At 34.0% G+C, this 24,946-nt stretch overlaps 1 protein-coding gene across 3 annotated transcripts in view; it reads left to right on the top strand.

The window, feature by feature from the left end:
• The window catches only part of CTNNA3 (catenin alpha 3), a 1,783,100-nt gene that overhangs the window by 1,609,540 nt on the left and 148,614 nt on the right, over positions 1–24,946 (top strand). The window lies entirely within an intron of this gene.

The raw sequence follows: 24,946 nt of genomic DNA, 5'->3' as shown, positions 1-24,946 counted from the left end.
AGGAACTTCAGGATCTGCTCTCATTTGCATTATATTTTGCCACTTTCTCTTCAATGCTACCTCCTTGTGCAGAAATCTCAGGTCTTACAGACATCAGGCTCACCCTCACACTATTCATTATCTCAGAGAAACACAATTCCTACAACACCCCCTCTTTCCCTTTACCAGTATCTGCTCATCAGTAGGATTTCAGATTAGCCCAGCCTTCTCTGATACCCAAGTTCAAGATAGTTTTCATCCAATAATCATCCATTACATGTGGAGATTCTCACATTTTGATAGTCATTGTGCCGGTATAACTTCCTATATAATGGATTTTCCTCCCTACTAAATTCGAAACTCCATTAGATCAGGGGACATGTTGTCTTCTTTTAGCACTACACCTGCAGAATGTAGGACACTACTTAGTACAGAGCAGATTCATATGTGAATCACGTCATATAGGAAAGAACATAAGGGGAGGCTTTATTTTGTAAGATATCTTGCCCTAAAAACACACAAGGTTTCTAATATATTGAGCCTAGGGTATTACATGAATTTATTTCTTTATCTTTTTTTCTTCCAACAGTTGTAACTCTTTGAGACAGATAAATCTTACTATAAATTGCTAGATCACTACTCTGAAATATTCAATTTAGTACTTGCTAGTGTAAATATTAATTGATCCAAAGTCCTTCACTGTGCCTTTTTATTCCTGGCCATATAAGGGATACAGATCCTAAACCCTTTTTATTTGCTGCAATGATCCTTGTGCTTCTGACAGAGAGTTAGGATTTTCCCTGAGCCTATATTCCTGATTTTTCCATGTCAGAATGGTCTAATTTTGTCTTTTTCACTTCCTTTCAAAAGTTCTTCTAGATGAGCCCAACTCCCTTTACTCTCATAAAGCTTTCTTTACACTTTAGCCCCTATTGATTTAATAAAACAAAAACTTCTGCTGAAAAGCTGTCTAAAGGACAGTTTACTCACTCCTTTTGGATTTTTACATGTCAGGTTCACTAGGCTCTATCTCTATCCATTGTTAAGTAGTGTACTTGGGCAGTTTTAAGTTCTTTACTTAAATTTAAATTTAGTGTTATTTCTTTAATTTTATAAGTTACTGTATAAAAATCTAGGCAGAGAAAATTAAAGTTTAAAACACTGTACATTGTAGTATCCAAAACTTCTTATATAAGAGTTCTTTTAATAAATGCTTCTTGAAATTTCAATCTGGGAAAGATTTTTACCAAATATCTTAATATGCTCTTACTTATCAGAAAATGGAACTTCATTAAAATATGTACATTTTCACCCTGCTTTGGTTGCTGGGAAGTTCTATGTAAAAATTAATGTTCAATAACTAATCTGAATTGCTTAGTATATAATTTTTAAAAATTAAAAAGATCTTTTTTATTACAGTTTTTCTTAATCTAGTTTTTCCATTGTCAAAATTTTCTTATCACCAATGATGTAGTGTATTTTAGAGTGAGAGAAGGTATGGGCATCAAGTATATTTTTGCAACAATTAGAACTTCTGTGATTTAAGCCTAAATCTCTCTCCTCTTCCATTGATTTATAGAGTAGAACCTTGGTATTCATAAATGCAAATTTTCCACCTCATAACATTGACAAAAAAACAAAAGTTCTATATCTTTAGTAGTAGTTTATAATACAACCAAGGCATGAATTTAAATGGTATATTGTGATATATGTGACTTACTTGCTAGGTAGTGAACCTAGCCTTCCATCCATTATTTAAATAGAGTTTTCTACTCATTGATGCATTTACAGTGAAGAAATAGCAAGTAGAGAAGTTCTGAGGAGAAAATGTTTTTGGAGGTGAATGTTAGTGAAGTGAGCAGTAATAGAAGTCTGAAACTAAAAGGGAGGCCTGGTCTTTTATGATGTATAAACCATCATAAGACATTTGGTTTTTACTTTGAGTAGAATGAGAAGCCACTGGAGGGGTTTGAAGCTAGAAGAATCATGATATGACATATTTTAAAGGAGTCTTTCTGAATGCTGTATTGAAAATAGTCTGAGAAGTGGTACAGGAGGAAGCAGGAACTTAAAAACCATTGCTATTATCACAGTGAAAAATGGTAGAGACAGAGACCAGGATTTTAGAAATGGGGAGGTTGATTGTTGTTGATTGTGCATATACGGTGAGAGGTAAAACTAACTAAATTTGGTGAAAGATTGGATATTGGGAATGAGAGAGACAGAAGTCAGGGACAACTCAAGGTTTGGCTTCCGAATGGGGAAGATGGACTTACTATTTATATTGGTATGGAGGAGACTGAATTGAGCAGTCTGGAGATGGTGAAAGAGCAGAAATTAATTTTGACTGTGACTGGACTAAAAGTCAGTTGAAAAACCAAGCAAAGATGTCAGTTAGACTAGAAATTATCTCATATACATAACTTTATAATTTTACAACTTCCTAAACTTACAGTGAAATTTTATGTATTACTTGGTGACCTTTTTTTTTTTTTTTTTTCCCCTCAAGGAATTGGCTTAAAGTCTGGTTTCCTTCAACTTTCAGACTTCATCCCCCAACAAATCTCCTCTTTTCTGACATACTTGTTCTCTTGAGTATCACCTTTTTAATAATGCCACCACTAACCACCCGACTTAAAACTGTGACTGTTTCCAACTCTCATATAACCTCTTTCCATGTTTCCTTTACTTTTTTCCATAACATTACCTTCACTGTCTGATGTATTACATATTTGCTTGTTTGTTTAGTCTCCATATTAGACAGTAAATTCAATAAAGGCAGCAGTTCTAATGTTCTTTTGTTTTTTCCCATGATGTATTCCCCCACACTTAGAACAGTGCCTGGCTAGTAAATATGCTATAAATATTTATTGAGTCAATAAATAAATGGTGTTAACCATATATGTGCTTTGGGAAAAGAGAGCTGTGAAGAAAATTTTGGGGCAGTGGGGTTGTTTCAGATACAGCACTTGAATCCAACCAATTATAATGTAGCTACAGAATAAATAAGGTAACTCCTATATTTCAAAAACAGTATTTTAGTAGATAATTACTCAGACGATGGGCATTTGGAAGAATGTTCTGAGGCTAAAGTACTCAAATGATTCTTTCTCTTTGTAGGTTTAGAGGTGTTTGTGGTAGACATCTGGCTACCAAGTATGTCTCTGCTTTTCCTGCCCTAAATTGTCATCATTGAAAAAGTCGCATTTCATTTATGTTGAAAATTGAATATGTATACACATTGTTGAATTATTAGTCCCCAGTTAAAAAAAGATGTACTTACATCTTTTCCTACTAAAGACACTGTATGTAGTAATGGGTAAGGTAGCAGAAAAAGAAGCCAAATGCAACACCTTTTTTAACATGCTTTCTAATATTCTAAAAATCACCTTTGTACTTTGAAAGCACCATAACTGAGATAGTCCTTTTATATTCATATTTTTAATCAGCAAGTAATTTCTAACCTACAGTTATTTCTTAGAAATTTGAGCATGTATTTCTAATATATTCTAAAATATAAGTTGTATAGGCTATATAGCACTGTCTATACATCTAAACCTTGGCTGAAATCCCATGTAAATATGAACAAACATATAACAGAAGCATTTCCTTGAGTGTAAAGTCATCAGCTATGTAATAGTCATGTACTTGTAAGAAACAGAGCTTTTAGAAAAAGTCAACCTTCAAACGTGTCTCCTCATTTCTGATGCTAAGACCATTTTAAAGGAGAGCATAATTTCTGGAACTAGACTCCTATGTTTGAATCAGACTTTGCCACGTACTAACTGTTGTCATTGAGCAAGTTACTGAACATTTCTGTGTTTTGCTTACTTATTTTTAAAATGGACATACTCATATCATAGGGTTATTATGGGGCTTATAGGAGTTAATATTTAGAAGGGATGATGTATCATTAAGTGATAAAAAATATCTGTCATCATCATAATCATTACCACCACCATCACTATCACTGTTGTCATCATTATTTGTTGAGTGGATTCACACTTACGACATCTCTGCTATTTTTGCAGCTTGGCAGCATTCACCTTTCTAATTAGTTCTCTTCAGATTTTTCAGAACGGTTTCTGGGGAGAGCCAGTCTGATTGGCCAAGATAAATAAATTTCCTCCTATGTACAAAGTCCTTTACATGGGATCCTTTCATGAGTTTCTAGTTAATTTATAGATGGGTAGCTCTTGAGCCACGTGCCTACTCTGGTCCAGTTTCAAACTGCAGCTCAGAAGAAAAGAAGTGCTATGTTGTCAGGGCTGTTATTACACCAGATGCCTAAATCCATTTGCTTGCAATTATATAGTCATGAATGTAGCATTAGATTTGTGTTGTTCTTTGAAATGATGATGTTACTAAAATTTCCTAAAATAATATAAAATGGTGTTGCAAGGAAAAAGGATTTCATTTTCAAATATAGTTTCTAAAAATATGCAGAACTCGCTTGGTTCTGTTTGCTATTATTTTTGTAAGATGCACCAAGAGTGCCCAGGTCTTAGGGTCACCATCCCTAAGATGAACCTTGGCCCTTTTTATTAGTGACTGTATGACATTTAGTAATATGTGTATTTCTCTGAGATACTGATTCCTTATATTTCAACTTAGAGAATACCTACCTTGTAATATTATATTTAGAAATAATGCATATAAAGGATCTTGTATAGTGGTAAAAACAAAGTAGATGCCTAACACATGGTCTGTTCTATTAAAATATAGTGTATATAAAGAACAGCAACTGCTAATCATAAGAGATTCATATTGTCCAGTGAATTAAATGTAAGTTATCCAAGGTAAAGGCAAACCAGAATAGATTTAAAAAAAACAGTTTATATTTTAATTTGCAGGGAGGGAATAGAGAACAAGGCACAAGGAGTAGGAATAAACAAAAGTATGTGGAAGGAAGGAAGGAAGGAAGGAAGGAAGGAAGGAAGGAAGGAAGGAAGGAAGGAAGGAAGGAAGGAAGGGGCAAAAGGAGGGAGGGAGAAAGAAAGAAGAGAGATTTGGGTTGGGGCAGGAAGACCCTCTATTTACCAAGAGTGATAGTGTGCAATGAACTGAACAGTATGACTAACGCAATCTTCAGCTCCCGAGTTCCAACAACAACAACAACAAAGGGCCCTATATGTACTAGATAAAAAAGAGTAAATATTTGTTTTTGTGACTTTGGGATGGTAAAGGATGTTCTAACTGTGATACCAAAGACAGAAACAAAGGAAAAGGCAGGCAAACTTTACTGCCAAGAATACAAAATAAAAAAAGTAAACCCAAACCAACAAAACACAAAATAAAGACAAACATCCATTTTAGTGGATAATAATCACGAATTATATAAGAAAATGTTTATATATTAATAGAAATAGATATTCACAAATTAGTAAGAAGAAATGACTCCTCACCCCACTTTCCACCCCGGCCAGCAGAAAACTGGGCATTACAAGGTATTCACAAAGAATACATGTATATTTATAATAAGCATATAAATTGTTGTCCCATCTCATCAGAGATTACACAAATACAAATGAAAACAACAATGAAATATATTCTGGTAACATTTGAAAAAGAATTTAAAAGATTGTTAATATCCATTGTCCGAAAGTTTTTATGAAAGATTGATACTCAAACACTTTGTGGAGATATCAATTCGGTTAAGCTGTCTGCAGGGAAATTGGGAAGTAAGCATTGAAAACCTTTATAAAAGTGCATTCTCTTTGTCTTCTAGAATGTTTGCCCTGGATACATTTGAAGAACTGCAGAAAGATATTCACCACTCAGTATACAAAAACAGACAGACAGACAGACAGACACACACACACACACACACACAAAATACCTACCTATCTACATACATATCTACAGAAATATAAAATAGCATGTAAATAAATGATACCAGATCTATATCATGAAATAAAAGTTTTAAAATGTGATGAATCTGTATTATACAGACACTGATACACTTTATAATGTTAAAAAGTAAGAAACAAAACAATATACATAATATGATCTCATTTTGCAATGCAATTTGTAGAAATAATGACACATATATATGTAGCCTACAAGAATAGTCATAAAATATTGCTTTCAAAATCTTTGGTATATGAAACAATATTTTATAAAAATAAAGGTATTCTGTATGAAAGTACAGAGGGAAAAAGAAGCCTACCATACTACTGAGAGTTTGTGCGTAATTTTATGGACCAAAATGTTTCAAATAAACACAAGGAAAAAATAGCTATCTATAATTTTACTATCTAGAATGAGCCATGGTTGTTAATCCATCTGATTTTCTTAATCTTTAAAATGTTACATTAATAGAAAGTATATATACACTTACTGAATATTTCATGAAGCATACATTATTAAAGCCCACTTTAGAAATTTATGTTTTCTATCTTTTGACAGAGGCTACTAATTCTTGACTCAAACTGGTTAAATATTCTTTCATTTCCAAATAGTAGCACTATCTCTAGACTAAGTGTGATGCCCTGAAGTTCAGATACAAACTAGTAAGCCAATGGGGTTGATGTCAAAGTGATAGAATTGCAGAATAGATTTTAGTGACAATTTCTCAGGCTAGTTCTAATTGATAGAGTAGAATTTCACCACTGCGGTTCTACTGCTGATGATTTCTGTTAAAAATGATTGAAAACAAAAGAGTCAGCCAAGCCCTCCAGAGATCACTGGCTCCGTAAACTGGGGATCTTCCAAGAGATTGCCAGGTTAGCTTACATGAGGGTCAGTCTGAGCCAAAATGTCCACTGGTTCTTAGCTAAAATGTCAGTGTAGGGAAGGGTTTCTCTATCCTTGTACTGTTGACATTTTGGACCAGACAATTCTTTGTTGTAGTAGCTGCCCTGTGCATTGTAGGATGTTTAGCAGCATCTCTGGTCTCTACCCAGTAGATGCCAGTGAAGCGACATCGTTGTCTGAGGAAATAGCCAAAGTTTGTTGTCTCGCGATAAAGGGAACAAAGACGCCGACACACACACACGGAGTGGGTTTAAGAGCGGAAAGTTTAATAGGCAAAAGAAAGAAGAGAGAGCTTCCTCATGAAGAGAAAGGGGGTGACCAAGTGTGTTTCCAGGTTTGGGGTGAGATGAGATCGATTTTTTAGAGGGGCTTGAGGAGATGGTGTTTGATTTACAGGGGGCCCAGGGTATTGGTTTGGCCAGGTGTGCTATTTATATAGCCCACAAACCTTTTATTATGTGGATAAGGTTTTACCTGGCTGGTGCCATGACACCTGCACATGTGGCGACAAGGAAAGGGAAGAAGGAATCGCCATGTTGGATGACAAGGAAAGGGAAGAAGGAATCGCCATGTTGGATGTACCTAGCTTCCAGGTACAGCTGCTGCCATTTACCTATACAAGCTTCCAGCTTGCTTATCTATGCTTGCAGCTTGATTTTTCAGGCTGCTTTCTATCAGAAAAGAAATGATTTGGAGGCTGCTTTTTATTAAAAGAAAATTCTACCAAGAATTGTTTCACCCTCGCTAACTGCTTGAATAATTTCTTACTACTCTATCACCAGTAGCCACACCTCCCACATCAGTCGTGAGTAACAAAAATCTTCCAGGAGATTGCCACGTTAACAATGAGGTTGTGATTGCGGAATAGGGGAGAGGTAAAACCAACCAAAGGAACAGCCATTCTTTCTTGGAAAAGATCGTTCTTTTCTACTGAGACCTTCCTAATTTTGAGGTTAAAATATTGTTTTTAATAAAAGAAGAGTGATAGTGGATGGTAAGTTTTTGTGGTAAATTTTTTCTTCCTTTTTAAATTTTTTGTTTTAAATGTGTATGTTTTATTGCCCTTACTTGTTAAAATAAAATAATTTGCAAACGTATGTTTATTCTGCTACTTTAAAAAAAAAAAAAAATTCACAGGCCTATGGAAGCCCATGCTTAAGAACCTTTGGCAAAAACCATGGTCTCTCGTCTTTTACTTTGAAAATGTTTCCAATTACTATAGATGTGACTTGTCTGAGAGCCATTTGTGTTGAGTCTGCAGTAAAACTGGAATATATCTTCCTGAAAGATTCCTCCAAACACCCTAGAGTTTTACCTTTGAAAGCTTAACTAATTGAAGCCTTACTTTTAATTTCCTTTTGTGCTCATCTATAGACACAGTTTCATCTATATCCTGTCTCAGTACTAAGTTAGGCTCATGTGTCAGCTGCTGCCTCTTGAGCAGAGGGTCTTATTTCTAGTGCCTGAATGGAATTTTACTTGAAAAAGCCTTGTCTACTGCTAAGTGCCTTTCTAATCCAGATGTTTCCCTCTCCAAATTCACATTCAGAAGACAAGAAGAATTATGTTTTGTTTGTTTAATGTTGGTGTGTGTTCTGACCATATGGATTTAGCTTGCACACACTGATTGTGTTGTTAGTGCTGCTGATGTAGGATAGGTGTTACCATCAACCCTGTGTTTTGATTGTTGCAGCAGCAAAGGGGTGTTTTATATGTTTTGAATCTCAGGCAGTAATTGTGCCATATTTTAACATAAATATTCATGTAAAATAATTATTATGGTACTGCATAAAAAGGGATTGAATTACTTGCATTCCATATAGAAGGAAGATTCCTTTAATTGAGATCTGACAATGTAATACAGAAGTATATTTCAAAACAATTAAGCCTCGTGATTTTGTTTGGAGAACTATGAATGCTGTAGGCATTGTAATCAGAAGAATAAATACAAAAAATGATCTGGCAGTTTTTAGCACTTAAAACTTAGATTCTTTGAGAATTTCTTGAACTGTCAGAATAACATGCCAACATTGTGACTCTCTGGTGACATTCTCCCATATTGTCTTTCATTTATTTTTTTCTTGATTATAAAAGAAAAATAAATCAAAAAAGAAACTAGAAACAATAACACTATGCTATAAATAAGGGAAAATATTCAAAATCCTGCACATTAACTTATTATACAGAAAGATGTAATCTATTACAGACACATGTGAACTGTACTTTAAGAATTTCTATGGTCCAAGTGATTGAATGAAAACTGGTTAAATTATACCAACAAACATCAATTCTCTTTCTACCTCAGTGCCTTCTCAATTGTGTCATGTGTCCTCCTCCTATCACTTTATCCATCTTCTCTTCCTCATTTATTTTCCTTGGTGAATCATTTCTCACTAACATGAGCATTTTATTAATAATCCTGAATGAAAATATATTGTTTCAAAATGAATATATTATTTCATTCTTCTTCTGGTGTTCTCCTATCCTATAAGATCTCAAGGTTGTTACATATCACCTTAAATTAAAAATAAATAAATAAATATATAAATACATAGATGATAGATATATAACGTTGAAACATGCCATTGGAACTTCTATTTTACAAATTGTCCTGAACACTTTTATTTTTAAATTTTTAATTCATAATTCACTTGGGGATTTATTAAATGAATCTTTAGCTGAAGGAGGCTTAGAGAAAATAGAAAAATTCAGTGTGTATACAGATAAAATATTTTCAATTCGTCAAGGTGAGTCTTTTTTCTAAGAATTTTTTTTCTAATTCCAAAAATTCTCTTTAGAAAAAAACATTTAGTTAGGAAACATCTATTTTAGGTACTGCCTACATTTTTGTAAGTAATTTAGAATTTTAGAAATCATCTTCAATTTCTGGTAGATTTCAAGGTATTATAGATTGCATGAAGTTCCAAAGCGAATATCATTGTAATGGAAGACCCATTCTTTTTTTTTAATTTTTAACTTTTGTGGGTACATAGTAGGTGTATATATTTATGGAGTACATGAATTGTTTTGATAAGGCATGCAACAGAATAGTCAAATATTTTGTGGTGCTTTACCTACTCTTCTGTAGCATTCTGATGGGCCATACTTTCAGAGCCTGTAGAACTACATTTTGAAAATTTGATCTCTTCTGAAAACTCGCTCTCTTTTTTTTTTTTTTTTTTTTTTTTTTTTTTTTTTTTTTTTTTTTTTTGAGACGGAGTTTCATCCTTGTTGCACAGGCTGGAGTACAATGTTGTGATCTTTTCTCACCGCAACCTCCACCTCCTGGGTTCAAGCGATTCTCCTGCTTCAGCATCCTGAGTAGCTGTGATTACAGGCATACACCATGCCTGGCTAATTTTGTATTTTTAGTAGAGACGGTGTTTCTCCATGTTGTCTTGGCTGGTCTCGAACTCCCAACCTCACGTAATCCACCTGCCTCGGCCTCCTAAAGTGCTGGGATTACAGGCATGAGTCACCGGACCCAGCCAACTCACTATCATTTCTAATGTAAATCACTTGGAGAAGTGAGTGCTCAGAAAGCCATAATAAGAAAACCCTAGCCTCTGTAGGACTTGGCTACCTATATTTATATTTGGGACACAATATCCTGTTTGTGTACCCGGTTGATCAGTCATGGATATATGATGGTTTCCACAATGTATAGGATGGGTCATAACTAGCATAGAAGAACGAGCCAGACCTTAGTTGGCTCTTTACCAAGACCATATCACTCTGCATCTGTCTTTCAAAACCTTTAATATCTTGTCTAATATTTATATATATAGTCCAGGCTTATGCTAGCTGATCATAGATAGTTAAGAGAAATTTTATTTTTTCATAAGCAAGATGTTAGATAGAAAGTGTGTGGAGGTCCTTTGACCCTCAAGTGAAACCAAGGAGGTTGTGGCAATGATAATTAGGAAGAAATACTCAAGTGGGAGGTGAATCTAGAGAAGATTAGCATAGGCTGCTTGATCCAATTGCCTCAGCCCTGTGGAGTTTGTCTTAGCAAGAATATTTTATTGAGATATCAGGATCCACTTAAACATCCTAAATTACAAGTTGCATGTTATTTAATGATGTTATTCTAGTATTAAGATTGGGTAGAGCTTTAATTGACAAGCTATGTGGTTATCCAAAACTAGATGGGTTTTTATAGCATCTCAGTTTATAAGCTATTACTAACATTTAAATTTGCTTTGGTGAGTATCTATGATCACAGGATAATGTTTTCTTGTTTACTTAGGCCCTCACTTCTTTTCACTCCCCACGAAGATCTCTAGTAAAGAGAAAAAAAATAATAGTTTTAGACTTTCCTTTAGGGAAGGGACTCTTTTTCTTCAGGAAAATATGCTGCACCATGTTGGGAGATGAGACTCTGATGGATGTGTGTGTGTGTGTATATATATATATATATGACATATATATATATATATATGACAATACTTAAAAAGTGTGCTTAGAAAACATGCAGTATTGACTGGGCATGGTGGCTCACACCCGTAATCCCAGCACTTTGGGAGGCCAAGGTAGGTGGATCACGAGGTCAGGAATTCGAGATCAGCCTGGCCAATGTGGTGAAACCCCATCTCTACTATAACTACAAGAAAAATTAGCCGGATGTGGTGGTGTGTGCCTGTAGTCCCAGCTACTCAGGAGGCTGAGGCAGGAGAATCGCTTGAACCTGGGAGGCGGAGGTTGCAGTGAGCCGAGATCGCGCCACTGCACTCTAGCCAGGGCAACAGAGTGAGACACTGTCTCAAAAAAAAAAAAAAAAAAAAAACGAAAGAAAAGAAAAAGAAAGTATGCAGTATTTTGCTGCGGGAGAGCACACAGGAAAGATGAGAAAAGGACAGATAGGGGACCACCTAAGAAGGTAGGATGCCAATGACTGAAAATGATAGCCACCATGAAATAAATTATTCTGTATTTGCTGACATACATATGAGTATTCAGGTGCATATTTTGCATGTTTTTAATTTTTAATTTTGAAGTAATTTTATATTACAGAAAGCTGAAAAAAGTACAGAGAGATCCTGTAGGCTTTTCACCTAGTTTCCCCTAACGTTAACAACTTGTATATCTGGGGTTCATTTGTCAAAATGAAGAAATGACCATTGGTATTATACTACTAATTAAACCACAGATTTTATTCAAATTTCATTAACTTTCCCACCTATATTCCTTTTCTGTTCTAGGATTCAATCCAGGATTCAACATTTTATTTAGCTGTTACATCTCCTAGTTCCCTCTAGAGTATAGTATTTCCTGAATCTTCCCTTATGTTTCATGATCTTGATATTTTTGAAGAATACAGATGAGGTATTTTATAGAATCTCATATAATTTGAATTCATCTTATGTTTTCCTCATTATTTTAAGGTTATGCATTTTTGGAGGAAATATCACAAAACTAACATGTCCTTCTCAGTCCATAATATCAGGAGGTTCAAGATGTTAATAGATCTCATTTTTGGTGATGGTTTTTATCATTTGGTGTTGGTTGATGGCTTTTTCCACTGAAAAAACTACATTATTTTTTTCTTTGGAATTAATAAGTATCTTGGGTGAAGGGCCTTCTTTTATTTTTATTTTTATTTTTTGCCAGAGTTTTGCTCTGTTGCCCAGGCTGGAGTGCAATAGCAAGATCTTGGCTCACTGCAACCTCAGCCTCCCAGGTTCAAGCGATTCTCCTGCCTCAGCCTCCAGAGTAGCTGGGATTACAGGCACCCGCCACCATGCCCAGCTAATTTCTTATAGTTTTAGTGGAGATGGGGTTTCACCATGTTGGACAGACTGATCTCGAAGTCCTGACTTCAAGTGATCGGCCTGCCGCAGCCTCCCAAAATGCTGGGATTACAGGCATGAGCCACTGCACCCAGCTAAAGTGCAGTGCTTTAAGACTATTCAATTTTATTCCTTCTCAAATGTTCACCTATGAATTTTAATCTCCATCAATGAACCTTGCCAAAGAATAATTACTGTGGTGTTTGCCTAACCCATGATTTTCCACTTTCCTCACTTCTTCTATATTTATTAATTGGAGTTTTAAGGAAGAGCTGTCTCTTCTCCCACATTTAGTTATTCATTCAATTATTTATTTATATCACTATGAACTCATGGATATTTATTATAGTCTATGGAGTTTAACCTTATTTCATTGACCGAATTGTTCAACCTTTGGTATTAAAAGTTTGAAAGTTTTTTTGTTTTTTGGTATCGAAAGTTATTTTCTTTTTTTAAAAAAATTTACTTTTTTCCTATTTTGTGATAATTATTATAGATGGGGTCTTGCTATGTTGGCCAGTCTGGTCTTGAACTCCTGGCTTCAAGGAGTCCTGCCTTAGCCCCTGAAAGTACTGGAATTACAGCCATGAGCCACCATGCCTGGATATCCTGTTTCTTTTTAACAGATCCTTCTTGTTTTAGGAATTACTTACTTTTTGCTGCCATAGGATGATTCATACTCAACTAATTTGTCAACTCTTCTAGTTGAATTCTACTTGCCAATGTCAGGTAGCATCTACCCAAGGCAAGCAAACACTTACATCATAACTCTTTCAGAAGACACTTACTGGCCTAGATCTCAGGTTCTTTAGTTGACTTCTGACTTCTGACCAAGAAAGCCTTAAATTTCTCCTTGTCTTGACAAGATTCTTTCTGAGTACAAGCCCTTGACTTCCCTTTTCTTAAAGCATCTATTTTAGAGAACTTCCCATTGTAAATTCTTTCTCTGCCCCTTTGTGATGTAAATCTTGTCCCAGTTTCTTCCCAGTTTAACAACAAGAGAATATCTTTCTTAAGCATCTGTGAACTATCTCTTTGAAATGTAGTTATCAAGAAAGGTAAAACCTCTATTTCCTACTCTCTATGGGAGGGTAGAAGCCTATTCAGTAAGTACCATTTAGCAAACACAGATGGTCTAATGATATTGACCATCTCTACTAATGTCCTCCAGTACTCTTCTACTAGCTCACCCCAGTGGTTAAAACTCTCTTCCCTTTGTTTCAGCAGAGTTGAGTTCCATCTCTCCCTCCATTCCAGCAGTATTGAATAAAATTCTCCTTGGCTGCTTAACTCAGTCAGTGAAATTATTATTTGACAACTATGATTGGCTTTAAGAAAAGTCATGGACTTGTAGAGTTTTGGCTTTGATTGTTGATGTAAATGTGGAAGCAATGCTTTTTTTACCCACATTCTACATCTTTAAGTAAAAATCAGAGATTTTGCAATGTTAAGTCATTTTACTTTGTAAAATTCTCATGTTATCCCTAAACATTTTCACAAACCTTTACATATACACAAATGACATATATAAGTGATTTTGAAGAATGTTACAATGTTGGGTAACTACAGTGGAGTAAGAAGGGAATAGTTATTCAAGATCACTCTCAAATGAACGCAGTAGATCAAGATCAGAAATGCAGAGAAGAAAGGTGGCCTATGGGAATAAAAGTCCTCAGAAATTTATGAAGTTCTTGAGTAAACTTGAGACTCTCAAAGAATGTATGAGAAGAAGCTTGACTGTTTTATTCAAATTTCAGAATATGGAAACTTCTGCTAACTTTGGGTCTTAGGTCATAAACTAAACTCCTGACTTCAAGTGATATGAAACACAAATGATTACCCAGTAGTGGAGTCAGAAAGAAATAATAGTAGTATGTTACTCAAATTGATATAAACTATTTTATTTTACCTTTTTAAAAACCTAATAAATGGACAATAGATTATATATTATGTGAAATATAACTTCTTATTTTTCTTTGTGCATTACGTAATCTATATTCAATTGATAATAATATAATGAGAATAGATTTTATATTTTCTTTGCCATGAGTGTGTGACTACAGGTGTTGCATCTGGTTTTCAATGGAAGGAGCTATAAATAGCATATTTATATGGATCATTAGTCTTGGTACTATGTTAAATCATAATAATATGGACACAGGTAAGCATAATTTTTGGACAAGCAAATGCCATGTTTGGAATTCTATATAATATACCTCAAATTGCTATTTTATCAAGAAAATTATTTTTAGAAAGATAGAATGAAATTTTCAAATTTCCACAAACAATTTGGAGGGACACTGGTAATTATATTCAATTACACATTTAATACATATATAGTAATAAAATTATATTCATTGCAAAAATATGATTAATAGAAAATACACATAAAACTAGGAGGTATATAATTCTTTCTCAAATCCTACTTTTGATGTTATACTATTCATATAATTTGTCATTATAAAATTCATATAGTAAGATTTAACTTTTTAAAAAGTCACTAGAATTGGTTTTCAAGTTGTATTCCACGCATCTGTTTACCTTACCCACCAAAACGTTCTAAATATGTCTTTTTCTGCACAGGATCTTTTAAACTGTTTGACAGCAGAAAAGGTGCCATCCAACTCTACAGTAGACATCAATAAATGCTGGGTGATGATGTTGTGGATGACTCATTGTCAGTATTATGACCAAATATAATTGTACTATGCTATAATACAATAATAGGATGAAGGTATCCTGATATAAGCAGGAAAGCTTATTTATAACTTGAAGAGCCTCATTATCTGACTGAGTAGTCTGTCTCTTTTTTGATAGTTTTTCTTTTCATCCTTGTGGTCAGATTAGCTCACCTTCTGTCTACGTCCAATTTACTGTAAACTGGGGCATGGAATTCAGGTAACCAAACTTACTTAAATTGTGAGCAAAGTATAAGTTACTGGGCACTGAATACCATCTTAAAGGCATTCTCGTGAATGAAATAGATAGGCTTTTAGAGAGTGTTGTTTGATTTCCTCACAACCTGTATAATATTTATTTATTGAACTGTTTGAGAATTTCTATATTGTCAGTTTTGGCAGCAACAAAAGACAAAAAGTATATCAGCCTTCTGGAACGAGGAACCAAAGAAAACACAATGCAATTAAATAAATTAAATTTAGTGTAAATCTTTGCAATATTTATATTTAAAAATAAAAATGCAGGACAGTTTTCATATGGCTTAGTTATAGTTTATTTTTGTAATGGGCATTTCAGTTGAGTGTTAAGTATGAGTAAATAATTTACATGAATATTACAAAATTTCTATTACAATTTTGGTCTTTGTAGAGTGCAAACATAGTGTCCTGAACAAAGACCATTATTGTTTTCTTGACTGGTCAGAATTCATCTAGAATTTGCAGTTCCATCTGGAAGTCATTTTATGAAAGAGACAATGATACACTGAGATACCCCCAAAGGAAACCTTGATTCTGATATTCTGGATAAGAAGTTCTAGAAGTGTCTGGAATTGAGGAGTTCTACAGAAAAGGAATATGTGAAGGAATTAATGAGAGAATGGGAAGATGACTGTTAATAGCATCTGATGATTATTTTTCACATAACTGCAAGGTCAACTTGTGGAAAATAGATTACATATACTCCTTTAGGTTCTAGAGGTCTGAATTCAGGTTATCATGGAGACAGAGAGAGGAAAGATAAAGATTTTCTAGGAACTAACTGTCTAAAAATGGAATTCAGTGCCTCCAAAGGAAGTACATGCCTGTTGTTGGAAGACAAAAGTAAGGTATCAAGTGGAAAAAGGGTTGAAAGTTCAAGTAGAGTCTCCACACCTGATGAGGTCATTGAGGTCCTGGGGCTGGTCCTCACTTTGTTGGGAATAGAAACTCTTTATTGTTGATGCCCCTAAACAAATCAACCAGGCTTTTAAAGATTGACTCTTGCTAAACAAATTTCCCAACATTTCAATGTGTAATTATATATATATAATTTTAGATGAAAGATTGTAAAGGCTTGATCTTCACCTTCTGGATAAAATACATATTGCAAGAAATATGTGGCCATGCTAGGATCACATCTGTCAAAAAGATAAGGATATTCACGTCAGGTTTGTTGATAACCGCTCACATCAGCAACTTGTTTTAGGGGTCCCATACAGATCACCACCTTTGAAACCACTTTTCTTTTCAGAGAAAGGTTTATGCTACAGCCACACCTAAGTGTAAATTTCAGTCATTATGATACATGCCAAGATCCTGTATGAAATTTATCTATGTGAAGATTACTTCTGGAGGTCATGGGTCTCATTTATTATGTTTTAGTTTTTATTGGTAAAATGTGCATGGACTGCTTTATTTCTCAGTCCCAGAGAATCCAGCATTGGACTTTCAGGAAAGTCCAAAAAGTGGTGAAAGCATCATTGGTCATAAATGTTACAGATGGAATGATATTTTGGAATAAGATATTATATAACCTGTAAGATCTCTCATGCCTCTACAAAAAATTGTCTAAAATGTTATTTGTGTTTAATTTTTTATTGTGAAAAATTAAATGCACAGAAATGTTTAATCACTAGTACAATGCACACTCATATTCCCATTACCTAGAAATAACAGTTTAACCATAGTTCCAGAGCCATATTTCGGTTTTTCTTAAGCTACTTCAAAGTAATTTCAAACATCATAGCATTTTATACCTAAATATTTCAGCAGGAACATCCCAAAATAATGAACATTCTCTTATATAACCACAATATGATCACGACACTGAAGAAAATTAACAATCACTTCTTAATTTTTCTTTTCTTTTTTTTTTTATTTTTGAGACGGAGTCTCGCTCTGTCGCCCAGGCTGGAGTGCAGTGGCCGGATCTCAGCTCACTGCAAGCTCCGCCTCCCAGGTTTACGCCATTCTCCCGCCTTTTCCTAATACCCAGTTTATGTACAGATTTCTTCATCCATCTCCAAAATGCCCTCTAATACCTTTATTTATTTCTAGAACAAGGACAGAAACTGGATTCACAGATAAAATATAACTATTTCTTATGTAAAAGAAAGAACATTGGAGAGCATCTTCATTTATAGGAGACCTGGAAATATTCCCTAGGGAACTCATTTCCGTGATTGTGACAAATGGATATTAACAGCTGTCTCATCATATTATTATTGAAATGGGATAACTTTTTCAAAAGTGCTCAATAGAGGGACTAGCATACTAGAAGTGTGAACAAATGTCAATCACTATCATTATTATATTTAAGACATAGATAATCGAATATATGATAATTTATTCTGTTTCAACCCAGTCCCTGAAGCCTATAACGTTTTGTAATAAAATGAGACAGTTTTATAACTGTGAATGTAACCCACTGGGTGCTAAGAGTGTTTTTTTTTTTTTTTTTTTTTTGATGGATGAGGAAACTGAGCTAATTAAAGCTAATATATATTTAAGTATGATTTAGAGGTCTATATATAAAAATGTAGAAATGTATACTACTTCTTAAAGTCCAACTCCAATTCCTAAATGTTAACTTTAAAATATTACAGAAAATTGCTTTTAATGAATTCTCAGGAATATATTTGAGATCACAATTTAGTATGCTTAAGATATCAATGCATAAATCTTGCTTAAATAAATTTGTTCTCAAAATTTTAATTAAGTTGAATTTTTGCCAAAAGCACTTTATATTTTCTAAAATTCCATCAAAGTGCTCTATGCTATTTATATTTTTGATGTATTAAAAATACATCTATTTCCCAAATGCCTCTAGGCTTATTTTAAGAAAACACATACATGTCACTATGAAATTTGAGATACTCTGAAGGTAAGAACATGAGTTATCATTTGAGAACTATTTCTCTAATGTGTATATATACCATGTGTATATTTTTAAAGTTTATCAAAGATTTTATTTTTATTGTTGAGTTCTAGCTACCCATTCATATGAGTGATGTGAATTAATTAGAAATTTCCTAATATTTATAAAATTAAAAAATTCATAATTGTGGATTATTTATTAACAAAATAATATTTCTATGTTTCATCCAGTTTCATGGATAGAGAAATTAACAAAGTTATATGATTTACCTAAGAATTTAATTTCCGTGAAAAAAGTTATAGTTAAGGAAAGCAAAAAAAAAAAAAAAATGTGGAAAGGGAAAGCTACTAATGAAGACACATGGACTGAAACATCAAATCTGTCACTAACCAGCTGGATAGTTCTTTTAAGTCATTTCCCCTTTCTGGGACCATTTTCTTATCTGCAAAATAAGTGACTTGGATTCTGGGGCTTCTGAGAATAAGATAATTATAATGGTGCTATATTTCTATGGCATTTATTGCTTATGGAAAGCAATTACTCAAAATATTTCATTTGGTTCTTGCCTAGGCTCTGTGAGGTAGACTACATGAATATTTTAGTTGTGCTTTTCAATATTGTGGAAAGTCTTGGAGGCCAAGATGATACATTTATATACATTATTTATATATGCACCATTTACTGAGTCCCTAATATATTCCAGGTACAATTGTTTATAGACATAACTAATTCTCACGCAACCTCTACAAATGTATGATCATTTAATATATGAAACTGGAGTTTAGCATTGTTAATTGCTGGATAGCTAATACTTGGCAAAAGTGAAATTTGAATGGTGGTCTGCATGACAACAATTTCTGCATTTTCCCTATTATGTCACTTTTTTCCTTTCTTTTCCTTTTGTCTCTTTTAAGGGGTAATTATAGTCATTTAAATTTTTTAAGCAGATAAATAATGTAAGCTTATCAATATTTTATGTAGTAGTAATGAACATAGAACAATTAATAAGGAGATATGAAGATGAAAATGATCAATTGTGCTACTAATATAGTCTTGGAGGAATAGTAAGGACAAGAGTTTGAAAAGTACTAGGAAAAATGCATAAGAGAAATGAATCTAAGATCTGTGTAGAGGTAAAAGCTTGGCATTTGTGTAAATGTGGATAACAATGAAAATACAAGATCAGTGATATAAAATTTTGAGCTCAAAAGTCTGTGTTTTTTTTAGCTCTTGAGTATTTCTGTTAACAATCACAAAAAAACGTTTATCATGCAATATGTTCCTACTGTAAGAGAACTTATTTTCTAGGGGAAGGAGACAAAAAAATCTAAAAAGTACAAATAAAAAATTATGTGTAATGTCATAATTGTTATTCTGAAAGATGATATTGTTTTCAACAACATCTCTAGCAAGTGAGATTGGATAGTTGTGTTCACAAGATTAGACTACAAAGAGAACAATATGAATGTCTAGGGGGAAGAACTGATAACATGTTCTAAAAATTTTGAGAGAATAATTACACACACCTGAAGGATGGAGAAAGGGGCATGTACTATATGAGTTTGGCCTGAAAATATGATTAAATTTGGACCAACAAATTGGGGGAAGGGAAGATGAGCAAAAATAATTAATGGGCAATATCTCAAGATATTTACCTGCAGCAACAAATAGCTTAGCTTAGCTTGAGGGTACAGTGTGTTGAAGGAAGTAAGATGGGATGAGATTGAAAACCTGATAGGAACAAAGGTTATGATGATCGCTGTGATGTAGTAATTCTACTCCTAGATATAGTCTCAAGAGAAATACACTCATATGTGCACCTAAAGAAAAGTCCAAGAATACTCATTATTGATCATAGCCAAAAATGGAATAGTTTTCAAAATATTGTTTATAGAAAAACATGAATAAATGTATAGAAATATATATATATTTGTGGAGTGGAATAATATCTGTATAGAGCAATGAGAATAAACAAAATATAACTACATGCAACAGAATAGATACATTTCAATCATTTAAGTGCTGAATACAAAAAGCCAGACACAAGAATTCATATGCTATGATTCCAATTTTGTAATATTGAAACATGGGCAAATCTACAGTTTTAGAAATCAAGTTAGTGACTACCCTTAGTAGATAGTGACTAGCAGAAGATAGAAGGAGGCTTCGGGGTGCCTGTAATCTTTTTGTTTCTTGATTTGGGTGTAGGTACATGGATCTGCTCTGTTTGTGAAAATTGTTCCAACTGTACATTTATGATTTAGGCATTTTATATGAATTTTCCATTTTAATCAAACAAATGTAATGGTGGTGTTTGAGGAATTGATACCCTTTATTTGATAAGGTGATGTAAAGATAAGGAAGTTAGATGAGGGATTGCACGATTTCATCATATTCAGAAAGATTGAATCAAGCACTAGCAAAACAAGAAGATTTAAAACAAAGGAGTATATTAGGACCAGAAGACAGCAGGAATGGTAATACTAATACATAGAGGGAAATGGATGTGATAGAGGATAAAATGAACAACTAACAGAATAGGGTAAAGAAAAGGGAATAATTTTCTAAAATATAAAATTTCAAGACTGGAAGGCGGGAAGTATCACTGAGAAGCATGAAAATCAAGAGGATAAATGGTTTGCCTGAGTATGTTTTTCATCATTCTATGATCAAGTATTCCTAACAGCAGTGAATGCACTGATCAGTATTGGAAAGGAGAACACGACTGAAGAGGTTGTTTGAAAGTAATCTTCATAGCAGTGATGGTTGACGTCATGAAAGTAGCTGACATATATGTACACTGTAGAAGGAGTATATCTGGCTAATTAACACACGCATTACCTCACACAGTTATCTTATTTTGTGGTAAGAACACTTTACATTCACTCAGCATTTTTCAAGAATAAATTTATTATTCACTATAGTCACCATGTTATATAATAGTTCTCTTGAACTTATTCCTCCTGTCTAAATGAAATTTTTTTATCCTCTGACCAACATCTTCTCAACCCTTCTACCCCACTACCCCAGCCCCTGGTAACCCCTACACTATTCTCTCGTTTTGTGACATCGTTTTTAGATTTTGCATATGAGTGAGGTCATATGGTATTCATCATTCAGTGTCTGGTTATTTCACTTAACACGATTTCCTCCAGATTCCATGATGTCACAAATGACAGAATTTCATTCTTTTTTATGGCTAAATGGTATTCCATCGTGTATTCCACAATGTGTATACACTTCAGAACATAATGTGGTACGTAGTAAGTACTTACAATTTTCTTTCCCAATGTAAACAAGAAAAGAAAGAAAGTAGATGAGTGCACTAAGGGAGAAGATAATGAAGAAAGTTAAAAAGGGTTGGCACAGATTCTTGGGGAGATGCACATTTGGCAGATAAAGGGAGATGGAGGACTCTGAGAAGGGGCAGTTCGATGTAAGGGAAGGAAAAACCAAGAGAGTGGATCACAAGGTCAGGAGTTCGAGACCAGTCTGTCCAACTGGTGGACAGATGGGGTGAAACCCCATCTCTACTAAAAACACAAAAATTAACTGGGCACAGTAGTGGGCGCCTGTAGTCCCAGCTACTAGGGAGGCTGAGGCGGGAGAATTGCTTGAACCTGGGAGGTGGAGGTTGCAGTGAGCTGAGATCGCGCCACTGCACTCCAGCCTGGGTGACAGAGCAAGACTCTGCCTCGAAACAAAACAAAACAAAAAACAAAAACAAGAAAGCGTCTCAAGGATCACTTGGTCAGTACTTTCAGGAGTTGTAAACAAAGTAAGGATAACGAAGACAGAGCAAAACAATAAAAATCTGTGTTCCCTGGTCACTGGAAAGTTTTATAGCAAGTGTTGGCAAATTGTAGTCAACAGGTCAAATTTGGCCTGCTGCCTGCTTTTGTACATGAGCTAAGAATGGGCTTTACATTTTTAAGTGGTTGAAAAAATTTGGAATAGATGTAATCAGATATGATCAGAATAATATTTGTGGCATGTGAAAATTATGTAAAATTCAAATTTCAATGTCTATACTAAGGTGTTATTGGAACAGGGCCACATTGATTTGTTTACATAATATTCATGACTGCTCTTGCAATATAACAGAGTAACAACTCTGCCAGTTGAGTAACAGAGTGATATGGTGTGAGTTGCAAAGCATATATCACTATCTTGTCCTTTACAGAAAAATTCTGCTGACCTCTCTTTTAGAGTTAAAATAGTAAATGAAATCTGTGCTTAAAAATGCCTAATAGTCTATTGGGATAACACAGCTTTTCCTTGAAAAATATTGGATAATATTATAAATAGAGTTCTGAGATTCACTGCAGATAGTAAAGAACTGAATCTATTTGTGTATGTAATGGTTGACAGTTAACATCACTTTACTTTAAAAGTGTGTTCTTACATATCACTTGATGTCCAAAACAGCCTGTCAGGTAAAGATCATGGTATAGAGTTTAAAGATTTGGAAACTTAGGTTCTAATGTGACTATTCTTTGGAGAACAATTGCATTCAAAGGTAGAAAGTGATAGAGAAATATCATCATGGAGAATGTGTGTATATTGGCATATTGTGGGCAATATTATTCATAGTTGTTGGCTTAGTGATAGAACAAAAACTCAAGAGCTATATTTTCTGATCTACGTCCTGATTCTACCATTGACTGACATTATAATCTTGATCAATCACTTAATGTTTCAGAGAGACCCAATTTCCTCACTTACAATATTGGGATAATAATAATTCCTCATAGGGCTGCTGTGAAGATTGAAGTTTAAATGTGTTCATGGTTTCTAGAAGAGTGTCTGTCATATATGTGTTGGCTGTTTTTCTTGTGATTGGTAACACATTCCAAGATCAACAGATACACAATATAATCTTATTCAGATGGCAGTGAATCAAAAAGCCTTTGACAGTTATTTGCATCAGAGTTCTGCTCTATAGATCTAAGCAGAAGCCTAAACATATAGCCACCAGGCGATATACATCAGAGATATTCTACTTACCTAATTTTTCTTAAGCTTTGTACCTCAGTTTCTTTGTTTAATCTGCACAAAATAATTCAATAAAGAATTTTTTACCTAGACTTTCTAAACATCAAGTATTCTCTTAAGTCTTCTTTTGGAATTTTCAGGGTGGTTGAAATCGATCTATGACACATAGTAAATCATAGAAGCACTTAAAACCTTCTGCAAAGGTGTCAGTAACTTACTGTTTTGTTGCTGCTGTTGTTCCCCCTGAGAAAAAGGACCAGAGTTCTCTAAAACTTTTAATTTTGCAAACTATTGCCCGACTTTTGGACCTTATCTTGTCAGAGGTAAATGTCTGTTGTTGTAATTCACCATTCGAGTTGAGATGTTATTAAGGAGATGAACTGCAACCAATGAGCTCCCTGTCCACAACAGGGTCATTCTCAATCTCATCCAATAATTGACTCTGTTCCCTGCATGGCAGGTGGGTAACAGTTGCAATTACTATCATTTTGTGGCTAGGGAAACTTAGACAGGAGGGTTAAGTAACTTCTTCAAGGTCATATTGGAAATTGGTGTCATTCCAAGAAACAGAACTTGGAGTACACTTAACCAGTTCAGTTCTTGAATAGGTTTAACTTTATTATGAGAACAGTAAATAATGTTCCACAATATACCAGTGTATATTCAGCACTATTTGTTATATCTAGCATCACAGATTTATGACCTCTGAGATACAGCATGTAAAGAGAAGCCCCAGTTGAACCTATCTGGAGCTATTGTAATTTGAACATTTAAACACTTTTTATAAGAATGGAGAGAATGATAATGACCGGTAGTCAAGATGGAGAAAACCCATTTCTTTTTTTGAACTAGTTTAATGGGTTGGTGGCTTATAATTTACTTAACGCGCTTTCATATTACTTTTCATTTCAGCAGTAGTGAGCTGTGTCTTCATTTACGTGCTTTGCCATATGCCAGCAGTAGTAAAAGTTACTCCTCTCTTACAACCTGACATAGGACACATTTCCTGAGAAAAGAAACTACAAACTACTTTCAGAGGCTAAGAAATAACACTGTGTCAGTTAAAAACTTTGTCTTGTATAGCTTAATTTGATTCTTCATAGAAAAAATACAAACAAAATCAAAAAAATGTATTGGACATATGAAAATATTTTGATAATTTTATTGAATAAGAAATAGCTACCATTTATGGAACATTCAATATGTATCAAGCATTATGCTAAGGTATTTATAGAAAATTCAAATCAAAAGTATCATTTGTTTCTTTATTATGTTAAAGTTGAGGCATGACTAATTCATCCTGTAATTATACATATACATGTAGGTAGACATAGTCTCATTTCAAGTTAAATTATGTTATACATCCACCTTTTTATATGCACTTTTCTAGCAAAGGTGGTATATTACACTAAGTTGGTGTTAATTTAAAATTTGAAATGCATTGGAAGTTTGCAAAGTCCCACATTTATTTTATACAATGGATTTAAGTACGTTGTACACTAAGTTCTACAGTGTTATTCTAAATGTAACATTATAGTTCTAGAGCAAATTATTATAATTTAATAGATTTTTATATGAAATATTAAACCTGGAAAGTTTTAATTGAATGACTT

This window comes from Rhinopithecus roxellana, chromosome 11 (assembly GCF_007565055.1).
Source record: "Rhinopithecus roxellana isolate Shanxi Qingling chromosome 11, ASM756505v1, whole genome shotgun sequence".
NCBI lineage: Eukaryota > Metazoa > Chordata > Mammalia > Primates > Cercopithecidae > Rhinopithecus > Rhinopithecus roxellana.
Note: the sequence above shows the minus strand (reverse complement) of the source record. Positions and strands in the feature narration are given on the sequence as shown.